At 39.0% G+C, this 15,418-nt stretch overlaps 1 protein-coding gene across 5 annotated transcripts in view; it reads left to right on the forward strand.

Annotated features, from left to right (window-relative positions):
- QTMAN (queuosine-tRNA mannosyltransferase) overlaps positions 1-15,418 on the forward strand; it is a 359,520-nt gene that overhangs the window by 16,460 nt on the left and 327,642 nt on the right. For 4 of the 5 annotated variants that reach the window (XM_017895385.1, XM_017895389.1, XM_017895388.1 and 1 more), the window contains exon 1: positions 2,413-2,539. The exons of the other annotated variant lie outside the window; for it this stretch is intronic. The gene's annotated coding sequence lies outside the window, so the exon portion shown is untranslated. Of the gene's footprint in view, positions 1-2,412; positions 2,540-15,418 lie in introns of those variants that run through there. 5 annotated transcript variants of the gene reach the window in all.

Consider the following 15,418-nt stretch of genomic DNA (forward strand, 5'->3'; position numbering starts at 1 on the left):
AAAAAAAAAAAAAAAAAAAAAAAAAAGAAAGGAAAACACTCACCGTGATGGGTTATTGTGGAGATTAAGTGAGACTACATGTAAAGCTCTTGGCCCATAGTAGGTGCATGGTAATTTTTGTAATAAATGTTGCTGTGTCCCCTTCCTTCCTTTCATACTACAGAATTTCAGTGTCTGTTATCCCTAATATATATTGAGTTTTCTTCCACTCTTTGCGCTTAGAACTCATGAGGCTAAATCAAGAGGCTAAGTAACTTACTTGCAACAGAAATGTTAGAGCTAACTTAAGCAGAAGGGGATTTATTAAGGTGTAATGGTTTACTAGGTCTTTGAGGGAGCAAAAGGAAAAGACTATAGACTGAGCTTCTAGGTACAACTCCTGCTAGAACCACACTTTTCAGCTGTCTTACTAAGTGAGCTGTGCGCCATTTCTGGTCTCAGAACCCTAATGCTCTGCTCAAATTTAGAAGCTACCGAATGAAGAGCTTCAGTTTTTGCTGCTGGCCCTGGAAGAATCATTACCTCGCCTGCCATCATTGGTGGATCTGCCTGTGTTTGATGCTGACTTTCCATGTCTTCTTTCTCCCTTTGGCTTCCTAGGAGTGTTTCTCCTTGGGAATCCCAGGCATATGCAGATACTAGTTGCAAGGAGGTCTAGCAAAAGCACACTTTAGCTTTCTAGCCATTTTTATATTGTATGACATGCTAGAATGGGATTGGGTGGGTGTTGAGGACAAATCTTCTATATCTGCAACAACTTTCAAAAAGGAAAGGGGCATGGGACATACTGATTTAGCACCTTTGCTCTCTTAAAAGAGATGATAGTTTCAAAAGGGGAAAGGGAAAATGTCAATCCAACAGTGTTGATAGGAGGGAAGTTCTCTAGTAAAGAAAAAAAATATTTTGTAGGTGAAGCCCAATTATTAAAACAGTGTAAGACTCTAAATAGATTCTGTTGTGTTTATGTAGCTTATAGTATATAAAGTTGATTTTTAAGAATGTCTTGTAACTCTTTTTTTAGCTTCACAGTTTTGCATTAGGGTATGTGGATACAGCATTCCTGTCAGGCTGTCAGGTTTGCTCATTTTTGCCCATCAGAAGACAAGTATATATTCTTGTTGAATTGATATCTTAAAACCTAGATCCATGCAAAACTTTTGCAAATGTAAATAATTTATATTACTTTGAACACATTTATGGTGGTGTTCATATATTAAAGTAGAGTTGGGATGAAGGTAAAGTTTTCATGAAGTATAGTATCTGTTTTACGGTTCTGTAGACTAGTACTGTCTAATAGAATATAATGCAAGCCATGTGTATAATTTTAATTTTAATTTTAACATAGCCACATTAAAAAAAGTAAAAATAAATATTTGAAATAAATTTTAATAATATGTTTAGTTTAACCCAGTATATCCAGAGTATCATTTAAACATGTGGTACTAGCCACATTTCATGTACTGTACATGTAGCTAGTGGGTACCTATTGTCTGCCTTACTTCATGCTAGAACTTTTCTGATTTGAGAAATACTGAAAAAAGCATGGCTTTACATACCACTATAGACATAAATAAAATTTCTCCTCATGTGTGCATGTGTGTCTGTGTATGTGTGTGTGTGGAATATGTATTTAATTTTTTAAATATGAGAGTCCCTGTTATAATTAGCAAGAGTTCTTAGGATTCATGGGAACTCTGTGAAATTATTTACAACTATGTATATATATTCAGGCCTTCTTCAGAGGAGAAGATCTGTAGTTTTTATCAGAATCTCAGGTGGTCTTGTGCCCTGGTAAAGTAACAGCCAAGCAAATGCTAGTATAGATATGTGAATTGGAATAGGTTGTTGGACTGGTGAGGCCAGGATGGATTCCTTAAGCGTTAAGCTTCCCTGCAATCATGGGGCTGTTAAGACTGAGCAGTAGGCAGTGGGAATGGTGGTATTTGTGCTGTTTCATAGATGAGGGCAGATGGTTCTGGGAACTGACCTGAGGTGGTAACAGACCAGGGTCATAATTATATTTAGAAGGTCTGACATGTAAGAGGACACTTAGAGTCTAGTGGACAAAGTCAAAGTCTGAGTCTGATGGAATAGGTCAGATTTTGAAGTCTAAGTAGACAGGCCAATGTCCCTGACAGGGAAGAGGGCTTAGGCAGAAATAGCATACTAACATTCAAGGCTTTTTTTTTTTTTTTTTTTTTTTGAGACCGAGTCTCACTCTGTTGCCCAGGCTGGAGTGCAGTGGCGCAATCTTGGCTCACTGCAACCTCCACCTCCCGGGTTCAAGTGATTCGCCTGCCTCAGCCTCCCAAGTAGTTGGGATTACAGGCACCCGCCACCACGCCCAGCTAATTTTTTTGTATTTTTAGGAGGGATGGAGTTTCATCTTATTAGCCAGGATGGTCTGGATCTTCTGACTTCATGATCCACCTGCCTCGGCCTCCCAAAGTGCTGGGATTACAGGCTAGAGCCACTGCGCCCGGCCATTCAAGACTTCGAAGGAATGTTCCAAGGGTTGAATTTTTAGCTCTTCATCATGGTGAGTTTTCCCAAACATGTTGAGTGTAAAGGAAAAAAAACAGTATTTTTTCTTACTCTCATACAGCACTCAACACTGTTAACACCACATTTTTCCATTAGACAGCAACTGGGTGTCCGATAATTGAATTCAATTCTGACCCCATCCACCTGGAGATAGGGTCAGATTCTACAGCTAAGGGCTCAGTCCCGCAGTACTGCTCCCCACAACCCACCTTCAGATGCCAGTCGCAAGTCCCTGGTTGTGATCTGTGCTTCTGATTGACTGGGTATAAGATATAAATCAGGGTTCCCATGACCTACTCCTCAGGTTTAATTTGCTAGGAGGGCTTATGGAACTCAGGGAAACACTTATGTTTCCTGGGTTATTATAAAGGATGTCACAAAAAGTATGGACCAGCAGCTAGAGAGGAAAGAGATGCATAGGACAAGTCTGGTGGGGTGCAGAGCTTGCACGCCCTCTCTAGGCATACCACCTTCCCAGTATCTCCATGCGTTCAGCAACCTGGAAACTCCTCGAACTGAACCCCTTTGGGGTTTTTATGGAGGTTCATTATATAGTCATGATTGATTACATCATTGGTCATTGGTGATAAACTCAATCAACGTTCAGACCCCATCACCTCCCAAAAGGTCAGGGGATGGGGCTGAAAGTTCCAGCCCACTAATCACATGGTTTGTATCCTGGCACCCAGCCCCCGTCTTGAGGGTATCCAGGAGCCTACTAAGAGTCACCTCATTAGAACAATACATGCTCCTATCACACAGGAAATTCCAAGAGATTTAGAAACTGTGTCAAGATTCTCCTATCACTCAGGAAATTACAAAAGTCTTAGGAACTCTGTCAGGAACTGAGGTCAAAGACCAAATAGAACAAGATTGTGCTGGTGCCCCTATTACTTAGGAAATCACAAGGGCTCTAGGAGCTCTATGCCAGGAACCATGGTTGGAGAACAAATATATATTTCTTTCTTTTTTTTTGTTTTTTTGAGACGGAATCTTGCTCTGTCTGATCTTGGCTGACTGCAACCTCTGCCTCCCAGGTTCAGGCAGTTCTCCTGCCTCAGCCTCCTGAGTAGCTGGGACTACAGATGTGTGCCATCACGCCCAGCTAATTTTTATGTTTTTAGTAGAGATGGGGTTTCACCATGTTGGCCAGGATGGTCTTGATCTCTTGACCTTGTGGTTCACCCACCTCGGCCTCCCAAAGTGCTCTGGTTACAGGCGTGAGCCACCACACTCGGCCGTATATTTCTTACTATCACAATGTCACACTGGGCCATTGGCCCTAAGAAGAAAGTTATATGAAGTCTTGTGTTTGGAGAGGGTTGTGACCCTCAAATTCCTGCCCACTCCAGAATTCTATAATTTAAATTCAATAAATTCCCTTCCAATAAATGGTTACATCCAGTAATTTATGTCCTTGTCATATGTTTTACTTCAAGGCACAACTCTTATGTTTCAGCACTGGTGTGTGTTCTTGATCATGAATTTACTCCTTAGGAGACCAGTCCTTAGAGCACTCCTTCAAACCTTCTGAACTTGAGTTCTTTTCTCTCCCCTGCCTTGTGGTGTTGATTGGGCATTTTGAGCCCTGGGATAATGGTCAGACCATCCTATGAAAGGTTAGTACTTGAACCAGCAGCTTTGTTTCCTGTTTTTTATTTGTTGCCGTCACAGTTTAGAGGAGAGTAGAAATTGTCATACCCCTTTTGTACATATGCCAGCTTGTTAAAAGAAGTCTTGTTCCCTGAGGATTAATTGAGGTCATGTTGGAATAACATCTTAGGGAGGAGTCCCCTGGAGAAATTTTCCAGAAAAAAGTGAGAATGCGTTTGTCTTGATCTAATTGAACATTTCCTGTAATATCAGTATTTACAGACCTTTTTGGTTTTTTTTTAGCTTTTAATCATTTCATTTCAGCGTTCATGTTTTATAAGAAAATATTTCATGTGGTGAATTTGAATATACATGAGATGAAAGTGTTGGAGTTTTCTGAAGTAGAAAGGTACAGAAATACTGGATTATTTATCAGTTTAGTAGGTATGTACATTTCTGATTGTTGCTTCAATGTTCCATTGTTTTCCCTTCCTTTTAGTATTTTAAAATAATTATTACTAGGAATTCTTGCTGTCATTATTTTCTACCAGTCAGATCTTTGAATTGATCATATTAACAATATAAAAAATTGTGTGGCTTTCTGTTTCTCAAATTTCATGCAATTCAGATGTCAGAACCTTCTATGTCTTTATAGCTAAAATGGGAATTTTAAAGGTTAAAGAATCAAATAATGAAATTGTGATTTTAATGCAAGTTTTTAATGCCCCAAAGTATATCTGTGCCTGTGTATGCACACACACACCACGCGCGCGCATGCACACATACATACACGCATGCACACACACACACACACATATATAATGTAGGTTTCCATTTGCCTCAGTCTTAAAATTAGCATTTGTAACAGTTCTGGTAGTATAGTTTGCCTTGTGAGGAACCCAGAGGCCTGATACTGTGTCAGTAAAACTGTCTCATAGGTATGATTCAAGCAGTTTTATTAGCAACATATGGGGTATGAAGGAGCCACAGAGGGGAGTGTGGAGTGTGAGGGTGCTGGTCTGTCTTTTTTGGCATGTAATTAGATCAGTCCTCATGCATAGTGTTATTTGTTGCTGCTTAGGGAATATGGAAAAATAGCATCTAATGTAGTGAAACAAAAATCAGAATAAATTATAATTGCCGAGTTTATAGGGAATTGTTTGGATAAAAGATGTATTTTTTCAAACCTAAATTTTGTTTGGTATTTTAAACAATCAGTATTTTAAATTAAAACCCACATTTTCAGTGATTTTAATTTTTGGATTAACTTTATACAATAGATGCATAACTGAGTTTCATAGATGGGGAAGAAATTTGTTTTTTTTTTCCCCTGTTGTGACAATATATGGTTCTATTTAGTTTCACTAAATATTAATTTTTCTTTGGAGTTATTTGTAGCATTTGAATGATTACAGTATGCTGATTAATAGATGCTACATAGAGAACAATATCAGACACAGCTTGTGGGCTTATGGAGTTTCATTCTATAAAAGCAATCACATATAGAGAATGTTTAAATAGTCAGTGGTAGAAATGATACACATATATGTCAGCAAAGTGGTTACCTTTGGGAAAGAAGGAGGGGCATGGGATCAGGGAGGGGTATGTAGGAGCTTCATTTGTAAGTTTTTTAGACTTCTCTTTCAACTAAGATTATTGATTGTCAGAGACTTTAAACAAGAGTTCAGGTTGAGGCAAAGTTAGTAGAATAGTTTGTTTCATTTTCCTTCCCTATAGATATTACCTGACTTGCTCAGTACAGTTTTTTAAAGGGAGGGGGGTAAACTTGTAGAGATGGAGGGAAAAGCCATAGTGGTGGGGGAGCAGGGAGCATTCTGGAAAGAGCCCTGTAGAAAAAAGTACTGAAATGTTTTTTAAACTTCTTCGCAGTTTTGCTCACTACCTTCAGTGTTAGATTATTGTCTACTCTGAATTTTACTGGTGATTTATCAGTCTTTATGTAGGAAAGTTACTGAGAAGTAAAATTTCTTTACTCTAGATTTACATTTGGCTTTAAGACTGTACTCTGAGACCCAGTCCTCTGAAATGGATAATTCTTAAACTAATTCTCAAATGGCTAGTCTGGTTCCTTCTGTATGCTGGTGAAAGAATATCAGAAGCCGAGCTGTTCAGTATTTAGATTTTAGTGATTAAGAAAGCAGCATGGATTATATGTTTATTTCTAGAGTGTGAGCAAATAGGGCCACACTTCAAGTGCTTTTCAAATGCTTGTGACTACTGTCATGTTTTATGATATGATGATTTTATCTAACAGCTATTTCCATGGAGTTACTTTATTTGCGGAATAGACCAAACTTCTGCTTAAAAATATAAAGAAATCTTTACACTTACCCTTCCTGTGAAAATTTGCTTGAAAGACCAAAAAGAGAAGTACATTTATGTAGTTTTGTTTTACTGGGGGAAAAAACTAATAAGAATTAGTTGTGTAATAGGTGGGAGTGATTTTAGACATAAGAGAAAATATTAAGAACTTGTAATCTTTAATTAGAGAAAGTGAACTCTGCTCAAGGAAATGTAAGTAAATAGTAGTAATCTTAAATTTATTATTTAAACTTATCTTTCCTACGAGATCTTTTAAGAGTAGCTAAGAGATATCTTTTATCCAATTTGCATTTAACTGTTACTATCTTTTCTTGGAAGATCACCTTCTTTTTATTTTTTAATTTTTTTTGTTTTACTTTAAGTTCTGGGATACATGGGCAGAATGTGCAGGTTTGTTACAAAGGTATACATGTGCAGTGGTGGTTTGCTGTCCCATATCAACCCATCGTCTAGGTTTTAAGCCCCACATGCGTTAGGTATTTGTACTCATGCTCTCCCTACCCTTGCCCCCCACCCCCAGCAGGCCCTAGTATGTGATGTTCCCCTCCCTGTGGTCCATGTGTTCTCGCTGTTCAACTCCCACTTATGAGTGAGAACATGTGGTGTTTGGTTTTCTGTTCCTGTGTTAGTTTGCTGAGCATGATAGTTTCCAGATTCATCCATGTCCCTGCAAAGGACATTAACTCATTCTTTTTTATGGCTGCAGAGTATTCCATGGTTTATATGCACCATGTTTTCTTTATCCAGTCTATCATTGATGGGCATTTGGGTTGGTTCCAAGTCTTTGCTGCAATTATTGTAAATTACGCTGCAGTAAACATACATGTGCGTGTATCTTCATAGTAGAATGATTTATAATCCTTTGGGTATATGCCCAGTAATGAGATTGCTGGGTCAGGTGGTATTTCTGGTTCTAGATCCTTGAGGAATTGCCACACTGTCTTCCACAATGGTTGAACTAATTTACACTCCCACCAACAGTGTAAAAGCATTCCTATTTCTGGGAGACCACTTTCTAAACAATGTAGAAATCCTAAGTGACTGGATAATCAGCATTTTACTGTATAGANTGCAAAGGACATTAACTCATTCTTTTTTATGGCTGCAGAGTATTCCATGGTTTATATGCACCATGTTTTCTTTATCCAGTCTATCATTGATGGGCATTTGGGTTGGTTCCAAGTCTTTGCTGCAATTATTGTAAATTACGCTGCAGTAAACATACATGTGCGTGTATCTTCATAGTAGAATGATTTATAATCCTTTGGGTATATGCCCAGTAATGAGATTGCTGGGTCAGGTGGTATTTCTGGTTCTAGATCCTTGAGGAATTGCCACACTGTCTTCCACAATGGTTGAACTAATTTACACTCCCACCAACAGTGTAAAAGCATTCCTATTTCTGGGAGACCACTTTCTAAACAATGTAGAAATCCTAAGTGACTGGATAATCAGCATTTTACTGTATAGACATTCATAACTAAGTATGTCCATTAGCGTTCAGAGAATAATTGAAATAATAAAATGTGGTATTATAATATTAAAAAATCTGTTAAGCATATAATATATAGATTAATTAAAATAACCCATCAAACTATAAAATAATGATTAATAGTTACTGCCTTGTATTTGTGACACTCTCTGTGTATTAAAATTATAATGCTTCACAAATGTAATTATATTTCTTATATACGCTGTTTTATTTTGTGATTATAACAGTTTTGGAAGTAGGTGGAGTAGGTGAGTTTTTTTTTTTTTACTAAATGCGGAAGTTGGATAGCATAGCAATTAACTGGTTTTTCCGTGTGGACTGGACTAAAACCAGAGTTCCTAACTTCTAGTTTAGTGTTCTTTCCTTCTGGACCTTAGTCAGAATCAGGGAAATTTGGATTTTTCTGGCCTGTTGTATATTTTTCTTAGGTCGTTTTATTTTGGCATGTTTCATTAGAACCCCTTCCATATCTTGGAAAGCAAAAAGAGCCAACTATATATAATCAGTTATTTATAATTAGTACTTTTGACCATAGATTTTTGGGGTGAGAAGGATAAAACTTGACCCAAATGGTATTTTTGGATTATGTCTGTATTTATATATTATTAGTTTGGTGTAACATTTTACTATGCAAAAAATAAAAACGTTTAAAAATTAACTTGGTATCATTCACGGTTGTGAAATTAGGACAAAAGTTTTGGCAATTGGGGTACAAGCAGAATCTGTTTTTCTCTTTCTCTTTTCTTTTGAAGAACTGCATCAAGCAACATCCTAGGACCCTTAAGATTCTAGGGGGAGTTTTACTCAGCTTCTCCCGTTATGGTTTTGGAATTATTATTATTTAAAAATGATCTTTTGGGATTATATTTCACTTTTAAATGAATTAAAAGTAACTGTGAGTGCTTATTTAAATCAAATATCGGTTAGTGTATATTATGAATGGAAACTCAAAAAGACATTTGTAATATCTTATGTAGATTTATATAGGCTTTAAGACATGGAAACTTGGGGGCTGGGTGCGGTGGCTCCTGCCTGTAATCCCAGCAGTTTGGGAGGCTGAGGCGGGCGGATCACCTGAGGTCAGGAGATCAGGACCAGTCTGGCCAACATGGGGAAAGCCTGTCTCTACAAAAATACAAAAATTAGCTGGACATGATGGCGGGTGCCTGTAATCCCAGCTACTCGGGAGGCTGGGGCAGAAGAATCACTTGAACCTGGGAGGTGAAGGTTGTAGTGAGCCAAGATCGTGCCATTGCACTCCAGTCTGGGCGACAGAGCAAGAGTCAAAAAAATCAAAAGCAAAAACAAAAAAAAAAACAAAAGAAATGGAAATTTGGGGCCATTAGAAAAGAATGTTTACTTAATAATTATAACATGGTAATATTATTTAACTACTCTTTTTAGTAATATATAATTTATTCATTCCCACAAAGGTTACCTTGACTTGTCTATATTTTTTGGTCAGTTTAGGCTGTTATATAACAAATACATCCTCAACTGGGTGGTTTAAACAACAGATATTTATTTCTTACAGTTCTGGAGACTGGGAAACCCAAGATCAAAGTGGCTAGCACATCCTTTGTCTGGTGAGGGCTTGCTTCCTGGTTAGCAGATGGCCACCTTCTCATTGTATTGCCACGTAGCAGAGAGCAGAGAGGAAAGAAATTCTTTGGCATCTTTTATAAGGGCACTAGCCCCATTCATGAGGACTCCTCCCTCAAATCCTAAATACTCCTGCCTTAGTCTATTGTGCATTGCTATAAAGGAATACCTGGGTCTGGGTAGTTTAGAAAGAAATGAGCTTTATTTGGCTCCCAGTTCTGCAGGCTGTACAAGAAACATGGCACCAGCATCTGCTTCTGGTGAGGGCTTCAGGGAACTACCACTTATGGCAGAAGAAAGGGAGCAGGCGTTAGAGGGAGGAAGAAAGAAGGGAGGAAACCATTAGGCTATTTGTAACAATCAGTTCTTGTGGGGAGTTTATAGAAGGAGAACTCACTCATTACCATGAGAATGGCCCCCAAGTCATTCATGAGGGATCTGATTTCCTGATCCAAACTCGTCCCATCAGGCCCCACCTCCAACACCTCCAGTACCTCCAATATTGGGAATCAAATTTCAGCATGATATTTAGAGGGAACAAATATTCAAACTGTATCACCTCCCATTGGCCCCACCTTCAAATATCATCACACTAGGGATAAGGGTTTAACATGAATTTTGAGAGACACAGTCAGTCCATAGCACTACAGTTGTTAGTAAGTGTAATGTATTGAAATACCTTATTTAGAGCATGTGAATGAATTGTAATCAGATATTTAGATCACTGTTAGGGCTAACTCACCTCTCTCTTTTTTTGTCTTTCGGTTGCAGGAAAATTTTCATCTATTTTACTACTTATATATAACTTTCGGGAGATTTTGAAAAACCATAGTTCTGTTTCTCCTGTGGAAGTGTTAAAAATCCTAAGAAGCTTTCTTGAGATAAAGTTTGTCCCCTTTCAATTATTAAATGTGCTTTTCTCTTATCTGTGAATTTCACCTTCAGTTTACTGGCAACTGCTTTTTCTTGTTAGGATCATAGAATTATGATTAACTCCTTGCAATCTGGCTTTTGTCCCACCTCTGTACTGGAACTGTACTCGTGAAGGTCACTGGTGAGCACATCTAGCTGAATGTAGGGGGTTATTTTTTGCAGTTCTCAATCTCCTTGACATGCTAATGTCACATGACCTTGGCTTTTCAGCTACACGAGCACTTTCCTTTGAAGTCTCTGCTGCCCACTCTTCTTCTGGTAATACCTGTCTCTGAGGTGTTAAGGTGGGTTTGTACTTTGCCTTTGCTAGGCGTTTACTTATTCCATTTTGAATCTTATAATAACTTTAGTTATTCTTGTTTAGCATTTGTATCATAGATAAATCATAATTCTCTCACCCTGGTAGATATTGCTGGTGATTCACAGAGTTCCATTTCCCATCATTGCCTATCACCTAAACTCTAGTCCTGCACTTTCATCTTAGAATAGATCCCAAATCATCTCCTTCAGAGTATTTTTTTCCCTCTAAATTTCTGTGTTTCTTTTAAAGAAGCATTATTTTAATACCTTGACATTTTTAGTGTGGTGTCTCTTATGCCATGTCCCTTACTTTCCAATACCTCTAATGTCCTTGAATCTTTCCTGAAAATATTTTCTAAAATTGCCCAGTGTTCTTCATTTCTTTCTTTTCCCTAAAGTACCTTATAGTTTGTGAAACACTTTCAAATGTATTTTTTTCTTGAGTTAAAATAACCCGTACAACAAATTTGTGAAATAAGAAGGTCAGAGTTTATTAACTCAGTCTGCAGATGGGGAAATACGTACTGAAAGTAGTAGTGACTTGCCTGAGGTATCATTGCTGATTAAGGGTAAAGCCATTACTAAGGCCAAGGTAAAGTGAATTTGAGATTATACCTGTGCCCAAAGCAAGTGACTATCGCAATTTCCTCTTAAGATACCTTTCAACTTCCAGTCCTCCTTTAATTCACTTTACTTACATTGCTAGATTAATGTTTGTAAAACCAATCACAGTGGCAGCTACTATCAATTGGTACAATGTCTCAGTCACTGATCTAAATACCATCTAATCTTCAAAACTACCATGCAAAGTAGATATTGTTATATCTATAGGTAAGGAAAATTTTATGTATAAGGAAATTGAGGCTTACAGAAGTTAAGTGTGATGGGGCTGTGGGGTAGTGATTTCAGCCCTGGCTCCCAAGCTCTGATTCTTTTTTACAACCACTTTTTGTTTGCCATTTTTCAAATTCTGGATGTTACCCCTCTTTCTAAGAACTTACTTTGGCTTCCTTTTGCTAGTTAATCCATTTATACCCCTTTATTAACCTTTTAGTGTCTTCAATTATTTGGTCATAAATTTCCTTTCCATCATTTTCTCCAGTAACCCTCCACAGTGAACTCTGCTCTTGACCTTGTTCTCTTCTCACAATGACCTCATCTAGTCCTACTTTCTCACATTCTTAGCTGGTTATTTTCTCCCTTTATAGAATTACTTCACCTCAAATTCTTTACGTATTCCAGCTCTTTAACTTCTACTTCTCAACTCTTAGTGAACACTTAGAGCATACAGGGGGCCATGATAGGAGCTGTGAATATAGATGAATGTGTGGGCCTCGTTGGGGAGGTGAGCAGTTGATGGAATGAGTCAAACTGGATTCTCCACTCTGATTTGAGAGTACTGGCAGAAGGTGGTGTGCCTAGGTTGCTAGGGATGTGATTAATTTTACCTGAGTAATTGGGGAAGATGTGACATAAGAATGGACATTTGAGCTGTAGCCTTAAAGGAAGAGGAGGAGGTCTACAGTTAGAGAAGGGGTGGGAGGAGGGCATTTTTATTTTTGAGACGGAGTCTCGCCCTGTCGCCAGGCTGGAGTGCTGTGTGGTGCGATCTCGGTTCACTGCAACCTCCACCTCCCATGTTCAAGCAATTCTCCTGCCCAGCCTCCCGAGTAGCTGGGATTACAGGCGCGTGCTACCACCTCCGGCTAATTTTTTTGTGTTTTTAGTAGAGGTGGGGTTTCACCGTATTAGCGAGGATGGTCTTGATATCCTGACTCGTGATCTGCCCACCTCAGCCTCCCAAAGTTCTGGGATTACAGGCGTGAGCCACCGCACCTGGCCGAGGGCGTTCTTGAAAAAGGAAATGTTGTGTGAATACAGGAATGAACTTACAGATATGTATGCCATATTTTGTAGTGTGAATGTTAAAGGCATTTGTTGCAAGGCCATGCAAAGTGGTGTATTGCTGCTGATAGGCCTCAAGTGACTGACCTTCCCTTGGCTGAATCATCCCAGTTCAAGTCTGGTGTTTGACCTTATACTTTCAGACACCTGATTGGCTGAGCCAATTGGGAGTGGGTCTGTCTCAGGAGTGGGCTTACATTAACCAAGATCTTGGAAACTGATATATGGATATCTATATATTTATATATATAGTTTGTTGGTGTGTCAGTTTATTAATTTCCAATGAGAAATACAACTGTCAAGTAGATTGGATTGCTTAACTTGACAAATCATTACACTTCCTCCCTGTCTTCCTGTAGACAGGATTCTTGGGAAGCCAGGTTATTAATATGGAGGTCAATTGATTGAGAAATACAGCTGTCAAGTTTACTCAGCGTTTCTGACCATTGTGCTCCTTCTCTCCTGGCAAGATACATGGGAAGTCACATTACTGGAAGACCACAAGTTGAACATGGAAAGAGAACCAGGAAGGATATTTGTTTGAAGAAGTATCTCTCGCCTCAGTTAGCTTGAGGCAATCTTACCCACTATAGGAATATCTTTGCCAAGGAAACTATGTTATTGGAGTCAAGTCAGCCACCACTTTCCCTCTCATGGTAGCTTAGCTTGACTTTGTCAGCATTTGCCTAGGTCACTTCTTGGATTTCTTTCCTGATCAGCCTCACCTGTATTTCCCATACCTTCTGGATGGGTGCATTCTCCCTTTAGATATGTTTAAATATTCTGTCAAGTTACAGGGAAGTCGCAAGAACTAAGGAAGCAGGGGAATTTTCATATCTCTGTTTTGATCCATTTGGTTTTAAGTCACATTTGCTTATTTTCAGTTATTTGGGACCAAAATCAGGGTATGATAAATAGCCCCCTGAAAATGTGAGATTTGGTGGTGGTGGGATGTGGGAAATAAGGCTAGAAAGGAAAGTTGGGACCACATTGTGAAGGATCTTGGTTGGGTGCCATACTAAAAATTTCAAAGTATTCTCAATTAATTCTCCTCCTCACTTCTCTAATTAGTTTTTTTCCCCACAATAAGATTGTCTTTTCAGCTTTTAAATTTTTGTTATCTGTATCCTACTATAGAATATATGATACTGGCTCTCAGTAGACCCTTAAGAGATCATATAATTTATCCCCTTTGTGTTTTGACAAATACATATTAGGTATTATTATCTGCATTTTAAACATGAGGTACAGGAGGCTTGCAAACTTACGTTCTGCTTCTCTTCTTAGTTCAGGCTATTTCTACAGCTTCTTTTATCCCTCATTGTTTTAGGGAAGGTATTTTTATTTTATTATATAGTGTATCTTTTTATATTATTATATAATGTTTCTATCATAGAGCTTATGTTATATACATGAATAGCTCCCATTAATTAATTGTAATGTATCTGTCTCTTTTCTGTCCAGGTAGCTTGCCAGTTCTTTATATTTAGGTGGACCTCATACTCATTCTTTTTGTCTTTTATAATGCCTAGCCCAGTTGAATTTCAAGCAATACTTAGACAATAGATTACAGTTTTAAAGCCAGAAAGTATCTTGGTCTAGTGCAGTATTCTGATTTTCTTTTTGGAGACAAAGTCTCGTTCTGTCACCCAGGCAGGAGTGCAATGGCATGATCTTGGCTCACTGCAACCTCTTCCTCCTGGGTTCAAACAATTCTCCTGCCTCAGCCTCCCAAGTAGCTGGGATTACAGGCGTCTGCCATCAGATGCCTAGCTAATTTTTATATTTTTAGTAGAGACAGGGTTTCACCATGTTAGCCAGGCTGGTCTTGAACTGACCTCAGTTAGCCAGGCTGGTCTTGATTCCCACATGAGGAAGCCAAGGTCCAGGGCAACTGTAATTTGCCGTAGAGCACATGATTGGTAGAGCCATGACCAGGATCCAAATATAGTGACACTGTGTCCAGACATCTTTGCACAAAGTACACTTTGCACTTTCTCTTTATTCACCTGAACGATGTTTTCCGTAGGTGTAAAAGAGACCATCAGAGGTCACCCATATCAATGTACAGTATCCAAAACCACTGTATTAAAACTTAAATTGGCAGCCTTTCTTATTGGTCCTGGGAACAGTGTAGTTTTAAATGTCTTGGATCTTATTGTTAGGTAAAAATTTGAGTGAAAAAAAAAAAGAATGAAAGGGGGACATAGGGAAGGGAGCACATATCCTGAAAACTTGCTGTGTACCTGCCAAACAGTACGTGCTTTAAGTGTGTCAACTCGACTGTGGAGATGTGGGTTGTGAGCCATGGTCTACAGACCTATTCTTCCCTCCTCTCCCCTCCTCTCCTCTCCCCTCCCCTCCTCTCCCCTCCCCTCCTCTCCCCTCTGCCTTCTCCCCTCCTCCTCCCCCTCCCCTCCCTTTTCTTTTGGAAAACATCTTTCAGGTGAATAAAGAAAAAGTGCAATGTCATTCTTCCCTCTCCTCCCCTCCTCTCCTCTCTCCCCTCCCTTCCCATCTCCCCCTCCCCTCTCCCACCTCCCATCTCACCTTTTGTCCTATCTCCCCTCCCATTCCATCTGCCCTGCCCTCCCTCTCCCTCCTCTCCCTCTCCCCTTCCCTCCCCTCCCATCTCCTCTCCGCCCTTTCTTTCTTTTTTTTTTTTGAGACAGAGTCTTGCTCTGTCTCAGGCTGGAGTGAGGTGGC

Source organism: Rhinopithecus bieti, unplaced genomic scaffold (assembly GCF_001698545.2).
Source record: "Rhinopithecus bieti isolate Rb0 unplaced genomic scaffold, ASM169854v2 scaffold_26061, whole genome shotgun sequence".
NCBI classification, from domain to species: domain Eukaryota; kingdom Metazoa; phylum Chordata; class Mammalia; order Primates; family Cercopithecidae; genus Rhinopithecus; species Rhinopithecus bieti.